The sequence below is a fragment of the Meles meles genome, chromosome X, assembly GCF_922984935.1.
Source record: "Meles meles chromosome X, mMelMel3.1 paternal haplotype, whole genome shotgun sequence".
Lineage (NCBI taxonomy): Eukaryota > Metazoa > Chordata > Mammalia > Carnivora > Mustelidae > Meles > Meles meles.
In genome coordinates this window covers 33,177,108-33,192,390 of record NC_060087.1, presented here as the reverse complement: position 1 = coordinate 33,192,390, position 15,283 = coordinate 33,177,108, and the positions used below count along the sequence as shown (strand labels likewise).

General features: G+C 40.8%; 1 pseudogene; it reads right to left on the bottom strand.

Annotated features, from left to right (window-relative positions):
• Nucleotides 1-12,010: 12,010 nt before the first annotated feature.
• Nucleotides 12,011-13,977, bottom strand: LOC123934600 (annotated as a pseudogene).
• Between the last annotated feature and the right edge of the window lie 1,306 nt (nucleotides 13,978-15,283).

The window sequence follows — 15,283 nt, the reverse complement described above, 5'->3', positions numbered from 1 at the left end:
AAAAAAATTAAAGTCCAACTATAACAGTGAAACAATCTGTGCCTAGTAAGTCCAAAATCCAAGGTAGGAAATACTTTTAAAGGGAGAATCAGTAATGAGTGGAGAACCTTTCAGGCTTTGGGATCCTGAATGGACATCACTGTGGTGCTTCCCCACATGTTAGGGCAGATAGCCCCCAGAGAGGAAGGTCAAAGCTCAGTCTACTAGCCTTCCTAGGGATGAAGGGCAATCAGCATGAAGGCAGCCCCTGGTGCAGCAACCCTCAGTGACAGGGCCCCTGTGCTCCTACCCTTCATCTAGGCTGTGGAATACCCTCCTGTATATAAATAAAAACTACATATACTGTATCTCTTCTTGTACACCAACCCCCAAGTCTATATTACCCTTGTAATATAGAGCAGGTTGCTAAGACTACTGAGAAAGGGAAGTAGAAATAACATCTAAAATACCAGAAACCCCCCAAATATCATTCTGTCTGTAAATAAAGATATTATTCTTTATGGTAAGTCAGCCATTTTGCTCGTTTAGATCAACTGCATAAATGAGATGATCCTGGTCCTATTGATATTCTTGTAATATGCAAGAAGGAACAATGTGGAAAGTACTATCTCTCTCTTATTAAGAAGAGAAATGCGGGGGCGCCTGGGTGGCTCAGTGGGTTAAAGACTCTGCCTTCGGCTCAGGTCATGATCCCAGGGTCCTGGGATCGAGCCCCCACATCGGGCTTTCTGCTCAGCAGAGAGCCTGCTTCACTTTCTCTCTCTCTGTCTGCCTCTCTGCCTACTTGTGACCTCTGTCAAATAAATAAATAACATCTTAAAAAAAGAGAGAGAGAAATGTGGAGTAAAAATCACATCTCTCTTAAAAAAAATCATCTCCCTCTTTTTTCAATAGCTTTGATTAAAAGGAAAATGTGGTACACACAATGCCATGTGTTCATCATACATCTTTCTTTTCCTGGATACACACAGAAAGAACATTTCCAACCTCCCTTGCAGATGGATTGGGACCACTTCGTTGAGTTCTAGCCAAAGGGTTATAGACAGAAATACATGCCATTTCCTGGTCTGGGTATAGAAAACCTGTATGTAAACAGCTCTCTGGTTCTTTCTTTCCCTGTAGCAGCCATGCAAGCCCCACATTCACCTGGCAACATCACAATATGGTGGGCAACTAGATCCCTGAGTCATTAAGTGGAAGAGAGCCCCTGCCGACACACATCAGACTTGGAGGGGAAAAACATATACCAAGGCCCAATGTCTTTATATATAATGACTTAGAATCAAGTCCACAGAGTTTGTATTTGCCTCTTAACTTATGCCTTCTGTAATGCCATTTATTCTTTCTTCAAATGTCTTTAATGTATAATCTGAATTTCTAAGTAATTACCTTTCTAATTATTTGTTATTTTTATTCTACAGCCTTCTGAGAAATTCTATTTTCTTCTGTACTTAAATACAGAATTTAAAGGCTCATCTTCACCAGCTAGATTATTTTTATTATAATATCCCATTAGCAAAAACACCATAGAAACTTTTACAGTCACGAAGTTTGTCTGAGATTTGTAATATCTGAAATCACATAGAGCTATAGAGTTTTGCTATTAGCATAGCTTAGTAGCTCTACAAAATCCAACCCTATGTCAGGAAGCAAATTAAAAACTCAGGGAAAATATTAAAAAATAATATAAAACAGTGACCGAGAGGCATAGCAGAATAAACAAAAACAGGCAGATCCTGGAGGAGATCTGAAACTTGGAAGAAGAAACAGGGCACAGTGCCAGTTTCCCATTCTTTCGCCTTGAGGATGGAACGAAGATATCACTACATGAAGTGGCTAAAACTCTGATAGAAAATCTGCAGTAGGGTGCCTGGGTGGCCCAGTTGGTTGAGTGACTGCCTTCGGCTCAGGTCATGATCCTGGACTTCCAGGATCGAGTCCTGCATCGGGCTCCCAGCTCCTTGGGGAGTCTGCTTCTCCCTCGGACCTTCTCCTCTCTCATGGTCTCTCTCACTCATTCTCTCTCAAATAAATAAATAAAATCTTAAAAAAAAAAAAGAAAATCTGCAGTATTTCAGGCCTGAAGAACCAGAGGCCAGAGTCCAGGGCAATCACAGCTCCTGGATAGCAAGGAGGTGACATTGGAAAGGAGACAGAGGGGGAAGGCGCCAGCTTCTCCCTATAAACTTTGCTCAATTCTGTGCCTGGCCCCGGAACCATACATGTGCCAGGGCAAGCTCCAATTACACAGCTAAATTTTAAAAAACCCTGGAAATTTGTGATGTTGTCACCTCAGATTCAAACCATGCAGCCTGAAACCAACCAAATGATGCACCTGATTTATTTATTTATTTTTTTTAAAGATTTTATTTATTTATTTGACAGAGAGAGACCACAAGTAGGCAGAGAGGCAGGCAGAGAGAGAGAGAGAAGCAGGCTCCCTGCTGAGCAGAGAGCCCGATGCGGGACTCGATCCCAGGACCCTGAGATCATGACCTGAGCTGAAGGCAGCGGCTTAACCCACTGAGCCACCCAGGCGCCCGATGCACCTGATTTAAAAAGAAACAAACACAATGTCAAAATCAACTCTTCAAGGACTATAAAAGAAGGTAGAGTCTCCATGACAGAACATTTACAATATCCTGGGTAAAATTCAAGATTAGAACAAAGCAGAGCACAAAGCAGAAAAGACATGGTCCAATTTTTAAGAAAAAGACAATCAAGACAATCCAGTTGTCCAAATTATTAGTCAAGAGTATGAAATGAATTATTTTAATTATGTTCAGGGAAGTGAATAAAAACATCCCCACACTGAATATAAGAAGACAGGGAATCTCAGCAAAGAAATAGGAACTATAAAAAAAAAGAATCCAGTGGAAATTCTAGAACTGAAATCATATAAAGTTCCAGTCTAACTCTTATTTATGAATTACAAAGTAAAATTAATTTTTTTCATAACAGAGCAACAAAAGGAGAAAGGCACTCTCCGTCACCCCATACCCTTTTCTCCAAATTCCTATTCTGGAGTAAACAGTGAGAGGAGTCTGAGGGTGTGGGGAGAAAAATGTAAGTAAAGAATTATGAGGGCACCTGGGTGGCAGGGAGTTAAGCCTCTGCCTTCAGCTCAGGTCATGATCTCAGGGTCCTGGGATCGAGCCCCCTTTTGGGCTCTCTGCTCAGCTGGGAGCCTGCTTCTCCTCCCACCCCCCGCCTCTCTGCGTACTTGTGATCTCTCTCTCTGTCAAATAAATACATAAAATCTTAGAAAAAAAAAAAGAAAAAGAATTATGGATTCACTTCCCTCCCTTAATGGAGTTTAAAGTCTTAGGAAAAAAAAATTGTGAACTGGGTGGCTCAGTGGGTTAAGCCTTTGCCTTTGAATCAGGTCATGATCTCAGGGTCCTGGGATCGAATCCCGCATTGGGCTCTCTGCTCAGTGGGGTGCCTGCTTTCTCCTCTCTCTGCTTGCCTCTCTGCCTACTTATGATCTCTCTCTGTCAAATAAATAAATAAAATCTTTTAAAAAAAATTGTGAAGCTAAGTCCACTCACCTTCATTATGAGAAATGAAACAAAAATGTCTTCATTACAAATGATTTACATATTTTAACTGGACTGAGAGTATAGGAAAAGAATCCTTTCTGTGACAATATTGAAATTTTCTGATAGACATAGTTATTTGTCATATCACTTCTGTTTTTTTTTTAAGATTTTATTTATTTATTTGACAGAGAGAGAGAGACTGCGAGAGCAGGAACACAAGCAGGGGAAGTAGGAGAGGGAGAAGCAGGCTTCCTGCCAAGCAGGGAGCCTGATGTGGGGCTCGATCCCAAGACCCTGGGATCACAGACCTGAGTCGAAGACAGACGCTTAATGACTAAGCCACCCAGGCGCCCCTCACTTCTGTTTTAATCACACGTCATTCAATAGGCTTACACATTAGAGTAATTATCTGCTAGTGATAAAAACATATACACAGTCCTCAAACTATTCATCATTCTCAGTACTTTTCTTCTTTTAATCCTATCCTCTTCCAACTGTAGAGACCAAGTGCAGGCCTCCCCAAGCTGGGCCACATGGGCATGAAGATTATTTCAAGTTAAAAAGCAACTGAAACCCCTCAGATTCAGGAAAAGCTCTTTGCTCCCACCCCCAAATGCCTCAAAAGAATTTAGACAGAGGACCTGCTCCAGAGGAGAGCTATCACCACAAATAACTACATTATGATATGAACTAGGTATGGTGAACAGGGAGGAACCTAGCGAGGCCTGTTTAACCAAAGTCCTCTGTGTCCCATTGTTTCAGAGTGGCCCACCAAACATTTGCTTACGAAACATGTGCTCCTTTTCACCTTCTTGTGAATTGTATTCCTTCTCTTTTAAGTTGTGGACCCCTACCCGCTTCTCCTTAGTTGATGATGACATATATACCTCGTTTTGCCTGTCCTTGGAATTTCCACGTCTGGGTGGATTCCTGTAGATACACTGTTAAATTTGATTTTCTCCTGGTAATTTGTTTCATTCCTTATCTAGAAGGACCTTGAAGGGAAACGGGAAATTCTTGGTTCCCAGCACAACTTTCTCTCAAACCCCATTTCTCCTTAAGGCCAGTCTTTTAATTTCTCTTCTCTTAAGAAACCATTTCAACAGCATGGAGTTTCCTCAAAAAGTTGAAAATAGAGCTACCCTATGACCCAGCAATTGCAGTACTGGGTATTTACCCAACGATACAAATGTAGTGATCCAAAGGGGCATGTGCACCGGAATGTTTATAGCAGCAATGTCCACAATAGCCAAACTATGGAAAGAGTCTAGATGTCCAACAACAGATGAATGGATAAAGAAGATGTGGTATATATGTACAATGGAATACTATGCAGCCATCAAAAGAAATGAAATCTTGCCACTTGAGACGACATGGATGGAACTAGAGGGTATTATGCTGAGTGAAATAAGTCAATCAGAGAAAGACAATTGTCATATGATCTCCCTGATATGAGGAAGCTGAGAGGCAATGTGGGGGGTTTGCTGGCTAGGAAAGGAATAAATGAAACAAGATGGGATCGGGAGGGAGACAAACTGTAAGAGACTCTCAGTCTCACAAAACATACTGACGGTTGTTGGGGGGAGGGAGGTATGGAGAAGGTGGTTGGATTATGGACATTGGGGAAGGTATTGCTATGGTGAGTGCTGTGAAGTGGCGATTCACATACCTGTACCCCTGGGCTAAAATATATGTTAATTATTATATATAATTATATATATAATTATATATATATAATTATATATTATATATATTATATTATATATATATTATATATTATATGTTAATAAAAAATTAAAAATTAAAAAAAGAGACCATTTAGTTTATAGGAAAAAATAAATTATCAAGTAGTAAGTGGGTGACAAAAAAAATATAAGGGGGAGGTCAGATGCTAAAGATGCATAAATGTCACAGGACTCTTAGAGGAAGGGAAAAGAATCTCTAGGCATACTATGAGCAGATGAAAACTCTTCCTTAAATTATTACTCATTTTCTGAGTGCACCCTGTGAAGCTATATAAAATGGGTTACACACTGTCATAACATTGCATTTTATACATTCTGAAAAATCACATTGCTTCAAAGGATGAGAAAACTTCACAGTGATGCTTAGAAGATATACATTGCATTATTGTTTTCCAACATTTTATATTGTGTTACAGTAGCTCTTCATGACATATTTATTATGGAATTGGCATTTTAATTCTATCTGATGTCAGGCATTGGCATTTTAATTCTATCTGATGTCAGGGATCTTTTCTTTTAATGTGATGACCTCAATGAACACTGCTTTGTTCTTTTGTTTTCAATTCAATTTCAGAACATACTGTGTGAATATTTTTCCTTCCTTTGTTCACAAATATTTAACAGCCCTCCAGCACCTAAAAGAAGCCTAGACAAAACACAGACTGATATTGTAGTAAAGGTAATGTTACTATAATTTAAAAAGATGACATTCATTAATAACATGATGCCTTGCTCTCTGCTTACTTCCTCCCATGGCTGCTGTTTTTGGAAGTCCGCAGGAGATCTTCCTGTGGCTTCTTGGATTTTTTTTTTCCTCACAATTCTCAGAACAAAGAATAATTGTGCCTCAAGGCTAAAGGAACAATGACACTTCTGCTTATTTTTCTTTAGAAGTGCACTATTGTTTCTGCTGTGTACATTCCCCTGCCTTCCTGATTCCCTTCCAGAATTTCTTACTGTGTAAAATGTTTGTTACAAGCTGATGTATTGAAATCACAGATTGCTGATAAATTTGGCATTTTGTTTATCTTGTCAGAATAGGAGTGACATGCCAAGTCTTTCCACAACTTTCTGAATGATGAAACACATTAACACTGTACTGCTTTTTAAATTAAAGCCTGTAGAAGTAAACTGCCTTCGGAGAGTGGCTATGCCCGCCGTCTCCAAGACCACCCCGGCAGCCAGAGATTCACTAAGAGGACTCAAGGGATGCGGCGTATAGTTGTACACATGGCTAAGATTTATTTCGTTGTAGTGTATTTCAGTGTAGCAGGATATACAGCCAGATCATGAGGGAAAAGACACAGGCAGAATCTGGAAGAATCCATGTGCCCACTTCCTTTTGCTTTCTTTGGTCCATGAGGAATCCCTCGGAGCACCGCCCCATCCCCCACAACAAAAATGGAGCAATGTACATGATGTCTCTGCCCTGGGAAGCCCATCAGACACTCATCATCTGGGGTTTTTACTGGGGGCTGGTCACATAGGTACTCTCTACCAATCACATATCAAATTTCCAGATTCCCAGAAGGGAAGCAGGAGTTCAGCATAAACCACATCATTTGCATGAATAATTTAGACCCAGCAAGCCACTCTTATCAGTTCTGGGAATGGTGGGCACCCTCCTGAAATCCAAGTTCCCAGATGCCAACCAAGATCCAACCTCATAAACAGACTGTTCTTCAGATAGCCGTCTCAAGCATGGTATCTTTTTTTTTTTTTTTTTAAGATTTTATTTATTGGGGCGCCTGGGTGGCTCAGTGGGTTAAAGCCTCTGCCTTCGGCTCAGGTCATGATCTCAGGGTCCTGGGATGGAGCCCCGCATCAGGCTCTCTGCTCAGCGGGGAGCCTGCCTCTCTGCCTACTTGTGATCTCTCTCTTTCTCTGTCAAATAAATAAATAAAATCTTTTTTTTTAAATTTATTTATTTGAAAGACGGAGAACACAGGTAGGCAGAGAGGCAGGCAGAGAGAGGGGGGGAAGCAGGCTCCCCGCTGAGCAGAGAGCCTGATGTGGGGCTCGATCCCAGGACCCTGAGATCATGACCTGAGCCGAAGGCAGAGGCGTAACCCACTGAGCCACCCAGGCGCCCCTCAAGCATGGTATCTTAACCTTTCTGTACAGTGGCTAACGAAGCTAGCCTTGCAAATAGAAAATTCTTGAACACCAGCAATTCACCTACAAACAAATGCCCTTTATACTGTAGGCTACCCACCTCAGCAAAGTTATTGAAATAGCAATTTATTTTCTGGTTTCAAATTGATTTTGCAATGCAATTTATCAGATTTTCTTTATGAAGGGAATGTAAACTGAAAAGCCACATTAAAAGCAATTGATCTAACAGTCTTCTGTCAATGGTTTCATTCACCATCTTGTCAAGGCATTCAGTTAACAGGATGCCGGCATCAATAGGAGTTACAGTGTAATTCATCTCCGATCCTATTGAAAACTAAAATCCTAATAGATACTCTGGCTACTGTAAGTCTCCTGGCATGCCTGGAGGTTCACCTTTTAATAGGTGAGTTGAAGCTACTGCATGTTCTTTGTCACTCATCTCTATATTTAATAAAGAAGTTTTTGACGTACCTTTCAGTTTAACTCAATTTTTTTTGGTAAAGATTTTATTTATTTATTTTCAAGAGAGAGCACACAAATGTGAGAGCACGAGCAGGGGGAGGGGCAGAGGGAGAAGCAGACTCCTTGCTGAGCAGGGAGCCCCTGGTCCTCCAGGGGCTCAATCCCAGGACCCTGAGATCATGACCTGAGCTGAAGGCAGGCACTTAACCCACTGAGCCACACAGGTGCCCCATAACTCAATTATTTTTTATAGTTATTTTTCCTTTAACATTAGAATTCAGCTGTTTATCTTTAAGCACAACTGTTTTTTTCATTCTTTTAATCCAAAAAGTTGGCTACTCACTACTTACATACTTTAAATGTAGACATCATGGTATTGGACTCATTCTACTAGTGGGCAGGTGACAAATGACACTTTGGGCAAGTTATTCCTATTCTTATCTCATTGGGATAATTTTTCTGGCCCTAAGTAACCTTTAAAAAGTTATTTATCAGGGATTCCATGGGGTAAGTTCAGTTCAATAATGAAAACTGTCTTATTTCACTTTCTGGGGTTTGGTCAGACTGAGCATAAATAGTATTTAGAAGCACCTGTTATAAGTGCTTTCTCTGCCACCTATTATGTGATCCTGGTTAAGTCTCTTAATCTCGTCTCATTCTCCAAATGTGTAAAATGGAGGGAAATAAGAGTTTCTCTTTCTGAGCATTGAAAGGATTAAATAAGCACATAAAACTTAGTAAATTAAGATACTGATTTTTTGTTATTTTTTTGTTTTTATTTTTTTGCCTTTTTTATTTTTAATTTTTAAAATTTTTATTTCAATTCCATCTAATTAACATATAGTGTAGTACGTTTTAGAGGTAGAATTTAGTGATTAGTAATTCATCAGTAGCATTTATTAACACTCAGTGCTCATCCCAGCAAGTTATGATATTGTTTTGATGATGGTGATGGTGATAATGATTCCATGACTATTGCTGATTCAGAGTTGGCTTTGAATGCAAACACTGAATTGTACAGTTGGTATTACTAATGTTAACTTAAAAAATACACATATAGTCTATGCTTACAATCTAGTAAACTTGACAGGTTATATATAGGTATATAGATATAGGTTATATAAAGCTTAAATATAGAATATACTTCTTAGTCAAAGTACATTTTTAAGGTATTACTCTGGATTAAAGCCAGCAATCTGAATACTAATATGCACAGTGAATACCAGGAACAAAAGACATTACAGAAAAATGTACTTTAGGAATTAAATATCTATGAATTTAAGATAATACAAACCACTCTGGGGAATATTCCCCTTATCTCAGCATTATCTTAAAGTAGGAATGAGACTGATCTTTTTACACAGTTTTATCTTAGACAACTGAAATGTTTGAAAATTATATAGAGTGGTGATTATGCCTGTGATCATGGTTTTACAAAAGTACACTGATTATGAAATTTTAAAGACTGAAAAAATTGAATTTGTATAACTTGAGTTAAAGGGTTGAGATTATTTATTTCAGGTTGATTTGGATTTTTACAATGTGAAATGCTAAATATTTTAAATTATGACTTTTGAAGCAACAGTTTATAATGTTTATGGTTTTTAAAATAGGACTTCAAAGATTTCATATACCCTGTTGAGGTTAGCATAAAGATCCAACTTGTTTTAGCCAAAAGAATGTGAGTGGAAGTGACTCGTTTCTGGGCTACAACTTTAATAGTCTCATCCCCCTTTTATGCGCCATGGTGATAGTATAGAAATTCTCCAGGTGTTGACTGCTCTCTCAGCCTAAGTCAGTCAGAGAAGAGAGCTGTGGAGTAGAAACCCAGCCTTCCCATGACAGACAGGTTATATGAGCAAGAAATAAGCCCTTGCTTTTATACATTGTCACTAGGCTGGGCTTCTTTGTTACTACACAAAACTTGGCCTATCCTGACTGATACAGTCGATATATTATGTCGGTGTGATCTAGAATTTATTTTTACTGGTTTCTACTCTTTGCATATCTAAATGCTAAAAGGCTACATGTCCAGGTCATTAAAGTAACTCTTTGGTATTCTTTCACTTTTCTGCCACTTCATTAATGAACCCATGTTCAGTGAGAGAAGACTGGAAATACTGTGTGCACAGATGGGGTGTGGCATTTTGTGGAATCTCAATGTTTATTTCACATCTAATCAATAGCCTCTGTATTCTCCCCTAGTTATGCTCACCATGCATGTGGTACGTATCAGGTGAGGAATGGAAAGTGTGAGAGGTCAAAGGTCCAAGACAAGGAAAACAGTCACCACAATAACAATAATAATTTCCATTTGTTGTGTCCTTATCCTATGGAGGGCACAGTTGTTTAGCGTGTGACATTTATGAACTCATTTAGTCCTGAAAATTACCCAATGAGGTAAGAATTAGTATATTTACATTTTACAGATGAGGCACTGAGATGCTAAGTCACTTACTTGCCCAAGGTTATGGAGTTTTTGGAAATGGCAGAGCTGGGGTCTAAGCAGTTTTCAAGGAACAGGTTTCAGGAGTTGCTAATTGGCAATATCAAAATTTGCATGTAAAGACATCAAGAAAAGCCATTACTTCCCATTTTAGAGCTTCCAGATCAACCAAAAAACAAAACGAAGGGAAATAAAAACAAAGTATATAGTCTCAGTGAAAAGCATAGTAAGCGAAGATAAAGAGGACAAAGTCTCAGTTTCTTTAAAGAACAGTACACTCCTTGCTTTTAGAAGCTAGGCAGATGGATGGACTCAACCATGCCCTCTTCGATGTTCTCCACTCCCTTTGCCTCCCACATTCCCTCACAATAAATTTGTTCATTCTCTGATGGGCTGGGCAGCTTGGCGGCCTGGCATCCAAGTGCAACCCAAGGAAGAGCTCACTGTGTAGAGAGATAGGACTCAATGTCGCAATTTAGACCCTGATTTTTAGCCAGCATTAGCCATTTAGCAGCCATGTTAGTAACACTGCCCTCCACACCCTGGGTCACTAGTGAAGGGCTTCAGTTGAAGGATTTAGGAATATATTCAACTCAGGTTGGAAATTTGGGTAGAATGCTAACGTTAACACTCTTGCCTTAGGGGCTTTCACCAGGAAGAAAGGATGAAATCCATCAGAATTTCTTGGGGAATACTTTTCAAAATTTAAATATTCCTGCCCCAGAGCACTAAGTATAGATAATACTAGATTGTCACAGTTTGAAAATATCCCCAGAAATCCCAGGCAGTGAAAACTCCTGTTCTAGATAGAGGAAATGTTCCAATCTGGTATTAGGAAACTCTGTCTTATTTATAAACTTCTAGAGTTAATAATTCTGTGTGCACATCTCCTTGGAAAATCACTAACACCGTGTTATGCATGGAAGGTCTTTGAGAATCTCTATAATGCTTTTACACTATATCCTTACCTGCTTCAGATAATGTGTCTCAGTTTATTCTGTAATGTGGTAGACTAATAGAAGGGCACCCCACCAGAGAGCAAGCTTGTGTTTCCTCTCCTGCCATTATCTTGAAAGCAACCTTCTTTAGAAAGGGGAACCACATTGGTATCTCTTTGAAACCACTTTTGAAATCCCTTTAGCCTGCTTCAGAATCACCTGGAGGATATATTAAAAAACCCATAGCTGGACCCTATCCCCAGGGTTTCTTTTTTTTTTTTTTTAAGATTTTATTTATTTACTTGACAGACAGAGATCACAGGTAGGCAGAGAGGCAGCCAGAGAGAGAGGAAGGGAAGCAGGCTCCCTGCTGAGCAGAGAGCCTGATGCGGGGGCTCCATCCCAGGACCCTGGGATCATGACCTGAGCCGAAGGCAGAGGCTAACCCACTGAGCCACCCAGGCGCCCCATCCCCAGGGTTTCTGATTCAATAGATCTAGGGCCCCTTCAGCATCCAAAACAGAAATCTAGCTTTATAAACTGGGGCTGAGGAGGGTGGCAGCCTAGCCATTGCAAGTTCAGTTACAAACTCAGCAAACAAAAAGGATCCTTAATGCTTTACTCCTGAACAAGCATTCTGAACTCTTTTTTAAAAAACTTTTTTTGTTTTTATTATGCACTACATTAATATACTGCATAACCTTCTAGAAGAGGCAGAGGAGCCTAACTGAGTTATCTTTCATCAATCAGGAAAAGGCTTCCTTAATCGATATTCTCCAAACCGTTTGACATGTAGTAACGATTAACTTCAGAGATGGGTCTATCTCTTTCCATCGGACTCCACTGATAGAGATAACAGGCAACCCTTTTCTTCTTGCCCCATTACTGTCCTTTGGATGTGCACAGTGGCTATCTATGCTGGGGATGACCAAGCACACGGCCATGATGCCAGTTCTGGGCAGAATCTCAAACCATTTCACACTGCAGTTGCTAGGGCCAAACCCTTCCTTCCTGGCCCCCTAAAGGTGACTGAGCCTATCTGAATCCTTTTCATATATTCAAAATCATTCTTTTCTTATGAAGACAGTGGCTCCTCTTCTGTTGACCTTGTTATCTGTGACTTTCTCTTTTTTCAAAATATATACTTGAATATCTTTTTAATTGTATATTTCACTTTGCCTTTTGTTATCCTGGTATTAGTTTTCTATTGCTGACCTAGGAGATTGCCACAAATTTAGCAGCTTAAACCAATATAAATTTATTATCTCACAGTTCTGTAGGTCAAAAGTATGGGTTGGATCAGCAGATTTCTCTACTCTGGGCTGACAAGGTTGAAATCAAGTTATTGGCTAACCTTATCTGGAGGCTCTGAGAGATATTCCCCTTCTAGGCATATTTAGGTTTTTAGCAGATTTCAGCTCCATGCTGTTTCAGTACTGAGGTCTTGTTGCCTTGCTGGCTGTTGTCTGGGAGTTGTTCTCAGCTTCTGGAGGCTGCCCACATTCCCTGTATAGGGGTCAAGGGCAGGCTACCACAAGATGGGCCACTTTGGCATGAAAATTATTTTGAGTTAAAAAGCAATTAAAAGGGGCGCCTGGGTGGCTCAGATGGTTAAGTATCTGCCTTAAGCTCAGATCATGATCTCCAGGTCCTGGGACTGAGGGCCATGTCGGGCTCCCTGCTCAGCGGGGAGTCTGCTTCTTCCTCTCCCTCTGCCCCTTCCCCTGCTTGTGCTGTCTCTGTCTCTGTATCTCTCTCAAATGAATTAAAGAAAAAAAATCTAAAAAAGAAAAAAGGAATTGAGACCCTGCAGATTCAGGAAAAGGTCTTTGCCACCCTGCCAACTGCCTCAAAAGAATTCAGAGGACCTGTTCCAGGAAGGAGCTATCACCACAAATAACTACACTATGATACAAACTAGGTATGATGGACAGGGGGAAACCTTACAAGGCCTGTTTGATCAAAGTCCTCTGTGTCCCATTGTTTCAGAGTGGCCCAGCAAACATTTGCTTACCAAACATGTGCTCCTTTTCACCTTCTTGTGAATTGCATTTCTTCTCTTTTAAATTGTGGACTGTTATGCCCCTCCAGAATGGGTCTGTGATTAAAGGAGCGAGACTGATATAAAGCGAAGGTCAAGCAAAGCTTTATTTCGCGCCAAGCATCAAGAATCAAACTGACCGGCCAGGGCTGTGCCTCTTACAGAGAGGGCGACCTTTCTCTGTGTCACAGACTAGCTTTTAAGGGCAAAGGCCATGCGGTTGGGCCTGGCCACGCACAGGTGGCCAATGAGATTGTAACACACAGAGAAAGCTGTACAGTCATGCTAGGTGACCAATTGAATTACAATTTACCCTAGTAGACATTTGAACCAGCCTATCACCTTGGTCAGAATTGGCGCCCAAAAGGTGCCCAAAGGGCGAGGACCATACTAGTTGTTAACTAGGGAGAGAGTATGCATCCCCCCTACTGATCGGATGACTCCACCTGGCCTGCCCCACCCTTGTATTTGAGTTTTGTTACCTGGAGCCGGTTTCCGGGACTTGTTTTTAAGTAAATCCCCTGGGGGAAGGGGAGCAGGGACAGTTTAAGGATTAAACAACATTATTGTTTTAACCTTGATGGAAGCCTCTAGCTAAATAGGCCCTTACATGGACCTCTACCTGCTTCTCCTTAGTTGACCATGACATATATGCCTCATTTTGGCTGACTGTCTTTGGGATTTCCATGTCTGTGTGGATTGCCCACATGCATGAAATGAAATTTGATTTTCTCCCATTAATCTGTGTCATGTCCATTTGATTTCTAGTCAGAGGAAATGCCTCTGCTCTCACAATGCTGCTCTGTATTTCAGCTCCAGTCAACCTTCTAGTCCCCAAGTCTTGTAGGAACCGCCAGTCCACTGTGCTTTGTTGGAGACTAGAACTCTGCTCGTGAATATCAGAGACTGATGGACCGTAGTCCAAAGACTAACCTTCCAGATGCTAACTGCTCTTCTCTCCCACCCTTTCTGAGCCTCAGGTGCCTCATATTGGTGGGTGTTCTGCTTTTTTCCCTGTACCGACTCTTTGCGTGAAATGCCAACTAGAGAAACTCTGTCCCCAAGAGACCAGCTTCACAATTAAAATATATTTATGGAGCATCTCTCCCATGTGCAGTGACCAGAAATCTAATCATCCAGCACTGCGCAGTGAAGGGGGTGCAGTTAATACACATGCCAGGATAAGAAGCATAACTGGGATTGTCCTGGCAAACCAGTATGGATGTTCAACCTGACAGTATTCTAAGTGTTATTCCAGGGGCTTGGATTACAGCAGTGAGCAGTGCAGACAAGGCAAAAATCAGTGCCTTCTTGCAGCTTATATTCTAGAAGGGAAGACAGACAATATAGTAATTAAGGAAAATGATCTAGAATCTTAAACAGTGATAAACGGCTATGGGAAATATAAAGCATGGAAAAGAGAATCTGCGTGTGTGAGTGTGTGTGTATGTGTGTGTGTGCGCGCGCGCACACACACACACACACACACACACACACACACAAGGCAGTGGTGGTTGGAAGGGCCTGTCTGGCTCAGTCAGGAGAGCATACGACTCTTGATCTCAGGGTTATGAGTTCAAGCCCCATGCTGGGTGTAGAGATTACTTAAAAAAAAAAAAAAAAGAAAAATGCAGACTCAGACTGAATCATATAATGTGGTGGTCTGGGTAAACTTCACTGAGAAGGTGACTTCTGAGTAGACACTTAGAGAGGACAAGGGAGAGCACCATAAAGACATCTAGGGAAGAGAATTCCAGGCAAAGGGAAAAGCAGATGGAAAGGCCTGGCAGAGGACGTGTGCTCGATGTGTTCTAGGACCAGCAAGAAGGCAAGTGTAATCCAAGTGCAGCGAGAGAAGTGGAGGGTAAGAAGAGAAGAGGTTAATTAAAAAAAAAAAAGGAAGAAAAACAAAAAAAGTAGGGAAGAGGTTGGATAGGTAAAAGGAAGGTATGGGTCTGATCAAGGAGGGCTTTTCAGGCCATTGTGAAGACTTT